Source organism: Anomaloglossus baeobatrachus, unplaced genomic scaffold (assembly GCF_048569485.1).
Source record: "Anomaloglossus baeobatrachus isolate aAnoBae1 unplaced genomic scaffold, aAnoBae1.hap1 Scaffold_70, whole genome shotgun sequence".
Taxonomy (NCBI): Eukaryota; Metazoa; Chordata; class Amphibia; order Anura; family Aromobatidae; genus Anomaloglossus; species Anomaloglossus baeobatrachus.
Window position 1 is genome coordinate 791,368 of NW_027445074.1, and position 11,296 is coordinate 802,663.

Genomic DNA, 11,296 nt, shown 5'->3' on the forward strand with positions numbered 1-11,296 from the left:
CTAGTATAATGGACCTGACATTACCTCTCTACTAACCAGAATCCCACAATGTCTGTCTGCTATTTCATCCTTCTTCTCTGTGCGATTCCTAAAACTTAACATGGACAAAACAGAATTCATTGTCTTTCCTCCTCCTCACTCATCTCCTCCAACAAGCCTTTCCATCAAACTCGATGGTTGCTTACTCTCCCCAGTCTCACAAGCTCGTTGCCTTGGAGTGACCCTCGACTCTGCTCTATCCTTCAAGCCACACATCCAAGCCCTCTTCACCTCATGCCGATTACAACTCAAAAACATCTCCCGGATCCGTGCTTTCCTTAACCAAGAATCAGCAAAAACATTAGTGCATGCCCTCATCATCTCCCGCCTCGACTACTGCAACCTCCTGCTCTCTGGCCTCCCTTCCAACACTCTTGCACCCCTCCAATCTATCCTAAACTCTGCGGCCCGCTTAATCCACCTCTCCCCTCGCTACTCCCCAGCCTCGCCACTCTGCCAATCCCTTCACTGGCTTCCCATCACCCAACGACTCCAGTTCAAAACACTAACCATGACATACAAAGCCATGCACAACCTGTCTCCTCCCTACATCTGTGACCTAGTCTCCCGGTACCTACCTGCACGCAACCTCAGATCCTCACAAGATCTCCTTCTCTGCTCCTCCCTTATCTCCTCTTCCCACAATCGCGTACAAGATTTCTCCCGTGCATCCCCCATACTTTGGAATGCTCTACCTCAGCACATCAGACTCTCCCCTACCGTGGAAAGCTTCAAGAGGAACCTCAAGACCCACCTCTTCCAACAAGCCTATAACCTACAACAGCCCTCAGTCCAGTAGACCACTGCGCAACCAGCTCTGTCCTCACCTATTGTACCATCACCCATTCCCTGTAGACTGTAAGCCCTCGCGGGCAGGGTCCTCTCTCCTCCTGTACCAGTCTGTTATGTACTGTTAATGATTGTTGTACGTATACCCTTTCACTTGTAAAGCGCCATGGAATAAATGGCGCTATAATAATAAATAATAATAATAATAATAATGGCTTACTTATAATTAGTTGGAGTGTGCAACGCAGGCAGATGCGCTCTGCAAATGTCTTGGCACTAGTGGGACTATAGCAAGGTCCAATAGCCACGTATAGGATGCCACTAGGTACACTGAGTGTTTGCTAGTATAATGGCTTACTTATAATTAGTTGGAGTGTGCAACGCAGGCAGATGCGCTCTGCAAATGTCTTGGCACTAGTGGGACTATAGCAAAGTCCAATAGCCACAGATAGGATGCCACTAGGTACACTGAGTGTTTGCTAGTATAATGGACCTGACATTACCTCTCTACTAACCAGAATCCCACAATGTCTGTCTGCTATTTCATCCTTCTTCTCTGTGCGATTCCTAAAACTTAACATGGACAAAACAGAATTCATTGTCTTTCCTCCTCCTCACTCATCTCCTCCAACAAGCCTTTCCATCAAACTCGATGGTTGCTTACTCTCCCCAGTCTCACAAGCTCGTTGCCTTGGAGTGACCCTCGACTCTGCTCTATCCTTCAAGCCACACATCCAAGCCCTCTTCACCTCATGCCGATTACAACTCAAAAACATCTCCCGGATCCGTGCTTTCCTTAACCAAGAATCAGCAAAAACATTAGTGCATGCCCTCATCATCTCCCGCCTCGACTACTGCAACCTCCTGCTCTCTGGCCTCCCTTCCAACACTCTTGCACCCCTCCAATCTATCCTAAACTCTGCGGCCCGCTTAATCCACCTCTCCCCTCGCTACTCCCCAGCCTCGCCACTCTGCCAATCCCTTCACTGGCTTCCCATCACCCAACGACTCCAGTTCAAAACACTAACCATGACATACAAAGCCATGCACAACCTGTCTCCTCCCTACATCTGTGACCTAGTCTCCCGGTACCTACCTGCACGCAACCTCAGATCCTCACAAGATCTCCTTCTCTGCTCCTCCCTTATCTCCTCTTCCCACAATCGCGTACAAGATTTCTCCCGTGCATCCCCCATACTTTGGAATGCTCTACCTCAGCACATCAGACTCTCCCCTACCGTGGAAAGCTTCAAGAGGAACCTCAAGACCCACCTCTTCCAACAAGCCTATAACCTACAACAGCCCTCAGTCCAGTAGACCACTGCGCAACCAGCTCTGTCCTCACCTATTGTACCATCACCCATTCCCTGTAGACTGTAAGCCCTCGCGGGCAGGGTCCTCTCTCCTCCTGTACCAGTCTGTTATGTACTATTAATGATTGTTGTACGTATACCCTTTCACTTGTAAAGCGCCATGGAATAAATGGCGCTATAATAATAAATAATAATAATAATTATAATAATGGCTTACTTATAATTAGTTGGAGTGTGCAACGCAGGCAGATGCGCTCTGCAAATGTCTTGGCACTAGTGGGACTATAGCAAGGTCCAATAGCCACGTATAGGATGCCACTAGGTACACTGAGTGTTTGCTAGTATAATGGCTTACTTATAATTAGTTGGAGTGTGCAACGCAGGCAGATGCGCTCTGCAAATGTCTTGGCACTAGTGGGACTATAGCAAGGTCCAATAGCCACGTATAGGATGCCACTAGGTACACTGAGTGTTTGCTAGTATAATGGCTTACTTATAATTAGTTGGAGTGTGCAACGCAGGCAGATGCGCTCTGCAAATGTCTTGGCACTAGTGGGACTATAGCAAAGTCCAATAGCCACAGATAGGATGCCACTAGGTACACTGAGTGTTTGCTAGTATAATGGCTTACTTATAATTAGTTGGAGTGTGCAACGCAGGCAGATGCGCTCTGCAAATGTCTTGGCACTAGTGGGACTATAGCAAAGTCCAATAGCCACGTATAGGATGCCACTAGGTACACTGAGTGTTTGCTAGTAAAATTGCTTAGTTTAAAAAAGTTGGAGTGTGCAATGCAGGCAGACGTGCTCTGCAAATGTCTTTGCACTAGTGGGACTATAGCAAAGTCCAATAGCCACAGATAGGATGCCACTAGGTACACTGAGTGTTTGCTAGTATAATGGCTTACTTATAATTAGTTGGAGTGTGCAACGCAGGCAGATGCGCTCTGCAAATGTCTTGGCACTAGTGGGACTATAGCAAAGTCCAATAGCCACGTATAGGATGCCACTAGGTACACTGAGTGTTTGCTAGTATAATGGCTAAGTTAAAATTAGTTGGAGTGTGCAACGCAGGCAGATGCGCTCTGCAAATGTCTTGGCACTAGTGGGACTATAGCAAAGTCCAATAGCCACGTATAGGATGCCACTAGGTACACTGAGTGTTTGCTAGTAAAATTGCTTAGTTTAAAAAAGTTGGAGTGTGCAATGCAGGCAGACGTGCTCTGCAAATGTCTTTGCACTAGTGGGACTATAGCAAAGTCCAATAGCCACAGATAGGATGCCACTAGGTACACTGAGTGTTTGCTAGTATAATGGCTTAGTTATAATGAGTTGGAGTGTGCAGAGGACAGGAGGGTACAGTGGCAGGATTGTGGTGCTCTGGGTAGAGGAATGGAAGCCTGCCTTTCTATTCCCTCCTAATGGTGAAATGCAGGGAGGAAATCCCTGACCTTGGCTACACAGATGCTGTTGCTGTTTGCAGGACCATGGCTCTCTGACCCTGCCGGTTTGAGTCCTTAAAAGGACTGCTATAAAGTGCTCTCCCTATGCTGTCTAACGCTGTGTATGCAGCGCATACAGCTGTATCGGCTATAGGACTCAGGAGGACGGAGCTGCGACAGTGATGTCTGACACCAAAGACGCAGAAGGCAGATAATGGCGTCCGTGAAGAAAATGTCCGGTTTTATAATGCAGGGACATGTGACATGCAGATCCTATCACACATGCCGTTGCTTCTCTGGCTCAAAGTCAACTTAGCTGTGTGTGTGTCTGTGATTGGCTGACATGCTGGCCCGCCCCACAAGACGCGCGCACTTAGGGAAGGAAGACAAGAAAAAAAAAAAAAAAATGGCGATCGCCATTATAGAAACAGCAGTGATCTGAAGGCGCTGTTCACGCACACTATACACTGAAATGTGATAATAGTTTGATTCACAGAGTGACTTACACTATTACAGCAGAAACCAAGCTATGATTTAGCTGTTTTTTGGCTGCTAGAACCGTTCTCGAACGTTTCTAGAACTATCGAGCTTTTGCAAAAAGCTCGAGTTCTAGTTCGATCTAGAACATGCCCCAAAATCACTCGAGCCTAGAACTGGAGAACCACGAACCACGAACCGCGCTCAACTCTATCCAGGAGCTTTGGTTCCCTGAGTTTCCAATAGCAAATGTCTAGAAAAAACTCTGTCCATTGGCACAACTCAGCAAGAAAACGAGAAGACCGAGAAGATATATTTCATTTATCTTAATGCCACCTTCTTAACAGCACTAAACCCTTCTATTATGTCCCTTAGCCTTTTGAGCTTATCCTCTGGTAAGCGGAAGACCATGCCTCTGGTATCGATCTCAGTGCCTAAAAACTGTATTATAGTAGCCAATCAGAATACAAAAGGATGCATAGGAAGCGTGACTTTATTTCAATATTTTAAAACAATCCAATAAAATGAAGAAAAGTCACTCATACAAGATCCACAGAAGTTGTATAATACATACATAAATCAAAACACTATAAGGCCTGTTTCACACGTCAGTGATTCTGGTACGTTTGTGCTTTTTTTTAAACATAACAGAATCACTGAGATACGCAGATCCATTATAATGAATGGGTCTGCTCACACATCAGTGATTTTTCACTGCACGTGTCTCCGTGCGGCGTACCCGCGTGTCCGTGATTGCTGCACGGAGACATGTCCATTTTTTTCTGGCATCACTGATAGGATGTCCATAAGGTGGCAGCAGAGCATAACAGAAAAAGGTGCCTATTGTGCACTGAAAAGACCCAATGTGATGCACCAGACATATAGAGCCCTAATGGATTCACAAATATAAGATATATCATGAATGACTACTGCATAATGAACGCTAGCATGAAAAAAGAAAGGAATCCATAAAAATGAATAATAAATGGTGCACATATGTTAGAGCCCCACCGAAGGACAAAAAAAGTCTGATGGAAATAGAGAGCATATAGGAACAATAAGAATGTGCAACAGAGAGGAAGGTGAGAATGCAGGATCAATCACTGCCTGTCAGATATTAATAATCAGGGAAATAACTCTGGAGCAGACGCACAAATTAGGGTCTTACCTGGTAAGGTAACAAATAATTAATAGTAGTTGCACTCACCTATTAAGGTTGTGCCAGTCACAACCCCTAAATGCACGTTACAAATGGCGACAGCCGCAGCCCCTAGTAGAAGAGCAATAACGTATAGGAGGAAAATCGGGTGCGTGCCGCGCTGTCACCAAAGGAAACTGATGTTAATTATTTCATCTCTTTATTCTTTTTTCCGGTCAATGTGTTTCAGAGATCACTGTCTCCTTCATCAGGGCAAAAAAAGAACAGTATGCAATCAAAGGAGGAAGAACCTCTATATATACACATATGGAGCTACGTCAGAGGACTGACTGCTGTATTTCAAATACTGCCGGGATGGTCAACTGTTACAATACCGGCCATAAAAGTTCTCAAGTGATATATTGAGAAACATTTATAAAATCACTGGGGTATAGTGTTTCAAATTTCATCAGCTTTTTGAGACAAAAATCAGAAAAAGAAGAAGAAGAAGGACAAAATGAAAAAAAGAAAAAAAAGAAGAAAAAAAAAACAAAAAGGGAGCATTGAGCTCCAGACCCTGTATTGAGTCTTAGAAGTGTAGTGACAAGTGCATCTGTCCACAACCCTGTAAGGGTGAACGGGATGACGGACAAGAAAAATTATGTTCGTGGCAAAAAATGGTGGTGTTGCTATATAAAATTGCATTAAGAATAAAGAAAGGAAAAATTTCTTTATAAAAGTAGTGAAGAAAAAAGTGGAAAAAAGGGGAGTGTAAGCCATTTTACTAATAAATAGTGATGAGCGAGCATGCTTGTTACTACTCGGTACTCGCACGAGTATCACTGTACTCGGTCTACTCGACGGGGACCGAGTAATCTCGCGATACTCGTGCTGTACTCGTGGTCTTCATCCCTGCATGTTGGCGCTCTTTTGAGAGCCAGCCCTCATGCAGGGATTGGCTGGCAGACCACTGCAATGCCACAGCCCTGTTAGTTGTGGAATTGCAGTGATTGGCCGGCCTGCACAGCGTGACCGAGCCTTTATACCGGCGGGCGCGCTGTGCTCTGCTCACAGCTATCCAGACAGTCAGTGCAGGGAGAGGGTCGCTGCTTCAGGGAAAGGTTTGCGGCCCTTTATAGCTATTTCCGTAGCAGGGCTGCAAACAGTGTGACCAAAAGTCCTTCTCAGGACTATTCTAGTTGTATACAGGCAGGCAGGGTATAGCCAGGTCGGAGTAGCAGAGTCCTTCTCAGGACTATTGTTGCTGTATACAGGCAGGGTATAGCCAGGTTGGAATACAGGCTAGTGACCAAAAGAGTCCTTGTCAGGACTATTGTAGCAGTATACAGGCAGGCAGGCAGGCAGGCAGGGTATATAGCCATTCCTAGTGGTGACCGTATACCAGCCTTCATCATATCTGGGGCTGGTGTACACAGTCTAAAACAGTCCTGATAGTGTCAGACTTCTCAGCAATTGTCGCTCCTAAAACCTGTTAGGTTCTTAGTGCGTCCGTGCTTGCATTTAAAAACCGCACGTGTGTGCCTGTCGGTGGCAGCGTACAGGTGCACTTGTGTGCGTTTTTACCAAACTATTATATAACGCACAAGTGTAGTGTATAATACACGTCAGTCAGCAGTGGCTGATAGTGTCAGAGTTCTCGTCATTAATTTTTGCTCCTAAAACCTGTGTTAGGTTCTTAGTGCGTCCGTGCTTGCATTTAAAAACCGCACGTGTGTGCCTGTCGGTGGCAGCGTACAGGTGCACTTGTATGCGTTTTTACCAAACTATTATATAACGCACAAGTGTAGTGTATAATACACGTCAGTCAGCAGTGGCTGATAGTGTCAGAGTTCTCGTCATTAATTTTTGCTCCTAAAACCTGTGTTAGGTTCTTAGTGCGTCCGTGCTTGCATTTAAAAACCGCACGTGTGTGCCTGTCGGTGGCAGCGTACAGGTGCACTTGTGTGCGTTTTTACCAAACTATTATATAACGCACAAGTGTAGTGTATAATACACGTCAGTCAGCAGTGGCTGATAGTGTCAGAGTTCTCGTCATTAATTTTTGCTCCTAAAACCTGTGTTAGGTTCTTAGTGCGTCCGTGCTTGCATTTAAAAACCGCACGTGTGTGCCTGTCGGTGGCAGCGTACAGGTGCACTTGTGTGCGTTTTTACCAAACTATTATATAACGCACAAGTGTAGTGTATAATACACGTCAGTCAGCAGTGGCTGATAGTGTCAGAGTTCTCGTCATTAATTTTTGCTCCTAAAACCTGTTAGGTTCTTAGTGCGTCCGTGCTTGCATTTAAAAACCGCACGTGTGTGCCTGTCGGTGGCAGCGTACAGGTGCACTTGTGTGCGTTTTTACCAAACTATTATATAACGCACAAGTGTAGTGTATAATACACGTCAGTCAGCAGTGGCTGATAGTGTCAGAGTTCTCATCATTAATTTTTGCTCCTAAAACCTGTTAGGTTCTTAGTGCGTCTGTGCTTGCATTTAAAAACCGCACGTGTGTGCCTGTCGGTGGCAGCGTACAGGTGCACAATTTGCACAAACTTTGATATAACGCCCAAGTCTAGTGAATACACGTCAGCACAGCATTGCAAAATGCGCAAGGGCGTTGGCAAGGAACAAGGAAGTGGACGTGATGGTGGTGCAGGCAGAGGCCGAGGTCGTGGGCAAGCTCTAATTTTGCCACAACAAAGGGCCACATCTAGTCGCTCGCACGTCCTGTCCCAAATTCTTGGGGACCGCAGCAGTACACCGCTCTTGAACCAAGACCAGTGTCAACAGGTTGTTAGTTGGATAGCGGATAATGCTTCCAGTCAGATTGGCACCACCACAAACACTCTGTCTTCCACACGGTCAAGTGTCAGTAGCCGTGATACTGCACCGCACATTTCAGAACCTGATCCTCCTTCCTACCACAAGGCTGAGTACACGTCCTCGGACATTAATGATCCCACACTTGGACACTCGGAAGAGCTGTTCACGTTTCCATTCGCACATTCTGGCCTCTCGCCAGCTCATGTTGAAGTGGGTCATGAGGAGATCGTATGTACAGATGGCCAAATATTTGAGCAGCCACGTTCTCACGAAGTTGGCAACGTGTCTCAACAAGGGGTGGACGATGATGAGACACAATTGTCAGGAAGTCAGGAGGAGGAGCAGGGTGCGGAAGAGGAAGACGACGTGGTGGATGATCCAGTAACTGACCCAACCTGGCAGGAGGATATGCAGAGCGAGGACAGCAGTGCACAGGGGGAGGGAGGCGTAGCATCCCAACAGGCAGTAAGAAGCAGGGTGGTGGCTCCAGGCAGAAGTCAGGCAACCGTTCCCCGGAACAACAACACGACACAAGGTGCCTGTACAAATGTTAGGTCTTCCCGAGTCTGGCAGTTTTTTAAGTTGGATCCAGATGATTCTAAAAAGGCCATTTGCAACACCTGCCGTGCCAGCATCAGCAGGGGTACCAAAACTAGCAGCCTGACCACCACCAGCATGATCAGGCACATGTCAGCCAAGCACCCGACTTTGTGGGAAGTACAACAGAGTCGAGGAGCAGTGCTTGCTAATGTCACTGCTACGTCTTCGCTGGTTGTGCATGCGAGCCAATCCCCTGTCCATGCTGCCTGCGAACAAGCCTCCTCCGGTCCTGCACCTGCAGTTGCCTACTCAGAAATAACACCATCATCAAGCACGTCCTTGTCCCAGCGCAGCGTTCAGTTATCCATTCAGCAAACCTTTGAACGCAGGCGCAAATACACTGCCAACACCCCACATGCCACAGTTCTAAATGCTAACATTTCGCGACTGCTTGCGCTGGAAATGTTGCCTTTTAGGCTGGTGGAGACAGAAGCATTCCGCGACCTGATGGCGGCAGCTGTCCCACGTTACTCGGTCCCCAGCCGCCACTATTTCTCCCGGTGTGCCGTCCCCGCGTTGCATAACCACGTGTCACAAAACATCACACGTGCCCTGAACAACGCTGTTTCACCCAAAGTCCACCTAACCACAGACACATGGTGACGATTATCTCGAGAGTGCAAAGTAGCCAAATGAAACTTTTACTGGATTTCCACTTACTTTATCAAATCTCATCTCCACCACAGTTTGCATCTGTTATAGTTTTGGAGAAAATTGTGGTCATTTCATTTTTGCGCGAATGTGTTCAGATTCCTTTTTTATTGCCCTGCCTAAGGGCTATACTATAATACACCCACTTCCTGACAATGGACACTTAATGTTTTGAGGCCCTCATGCACGTCTCTATCCAGGGACAACGTGGAGCCTCCCAATTTTTGGCTGCCCTGCCAAAGGGCTATACTATAATACACCCACTTCCTGACAATGGACACTTAATGTTTTGAGGCCCTCATGCACGTCTCTATCCAGGGACAACGTGGAGCCTCCCAATTTTTGGCTGCCCTGCCAAAGGGCTATACTACAAAAGACCCACTTCCTTCCAATGGGCACTTCAGGTTTACAGGCCCTCATGCACGTCTCTATCCAGGGACAACGTGGAGCCTCCCAATTTTTGGCTGCCCTGCCTAAGGGCTATACTATAATACACCCACTTCCTGACAATGGACACTTAATGTTTTGAGGCCCTCATGCATGTCTCTATCCAGGGACAACGTGGAGCCTCCCAATTATTGGCTGCCCTGCCAAAGGGCTATACTACAAAAGACCCACTTCCTTCCAATGGGCACTTCAGGTTTACAGGCCCTCATGCACGTCTCTATCCAGGGACAACGTGGAGCCTCCCAATTTTTGGCTGCCCTGCCAAAGGGCTATACTACAAAAGACCCACTTCCTTCCAATGGGCACTTCAGGTTTACAGGCCCTCATGCACGTCTCTATCCAGGGACAACGTGGAGCCTCCCAATTTTTGGCTGCCCTGCCTAAGGGCTATACTATAATACACCCACTTCCTGACACTGGACACTTAATGTTTTGAGGCCCTCATGCACGTCTCTATCCAGGGACAACGTGGAGCCTCCCAATTTTTGGCTGCCCTGCCTAAGGGCTATACTACAATAGACCCACTTCCTTACAATGGGCACTTCAGGTTTACAGGCCATCATGCACGTCTGTATGCAGGGGCATTGGTGAACCTCACAATTTTGGACTGCCCTGGCAAAGGAAAATACTACAAAGACTCAGTTCCTCAAAATGGGCACATTAGACTCAGAGGCCTTTATGTACGTCTCTTCTCAGGGACATCGGAGTGCCACACAATGTTTTACGTAAAATCTTTCATGTATTGATCTCAAAAAGTAACATACATTAGCTCTATCTCACTATTGGGTATGTGCCCTTAACATTTCCGCTATGAAAAATCATTTTGGTGTCATTTTGGAAGGTTTTCTGGTGAGTCCGTAAAAATGGCGTAAAACGCGGACAAAATTATTCACAGCTGTGACTTTTGAGTGATAAATGCTTCAAGGGGTCTTCCCCATGCTGTTGCCATGTCATTTGAGCACTCTTCGGAGACTTTTGTGCCATTTTTAGGGTTTCTACATGCTGCCGGTGGTCATTTCACAAAAATACTCGGGTCTCCCATAGGATAACATTGGGCTCGGTGCTCGGGCCGAGTACACGAGTATCTTGGGAGGCTCGGCCCGAGCTTCGAGCACCCGAGTTTTTTAGTACTCGCTCATCACTACTAATAAACCTAAAAAATAAAAATAAATTGAATAAAAATCATGAATGTTGTGTTATAACAGGAAATTCGGTGTAAGAATGAATATCCGGGATGAGAGTTCAGCGAATGAGTTATAGAAATTGTTACAAAAAGGAGTGTGTACGGTTTATGCGTAAATTTTCAGAATGCGTACATGAAAATTATATGTATGTGAGAATGTCCCCCATGCTTTGTAAAAAGTTATTTATGAAAATGTAAATAAGATATATAAAAATGCCTAATTATTTATAATTTATGAGAAAGATATATATGTATGGAAGAATGTTATAAGGTGTCCAAGAACCATAAAGAAAAAGGGTGCATATATAATGTTAGAGGTCTAGAGTTCCACCAGGCTATATCACCCCTAAAGAAATAGAAAGAAGACCTTACTACCTGTGTACCCCAAAAA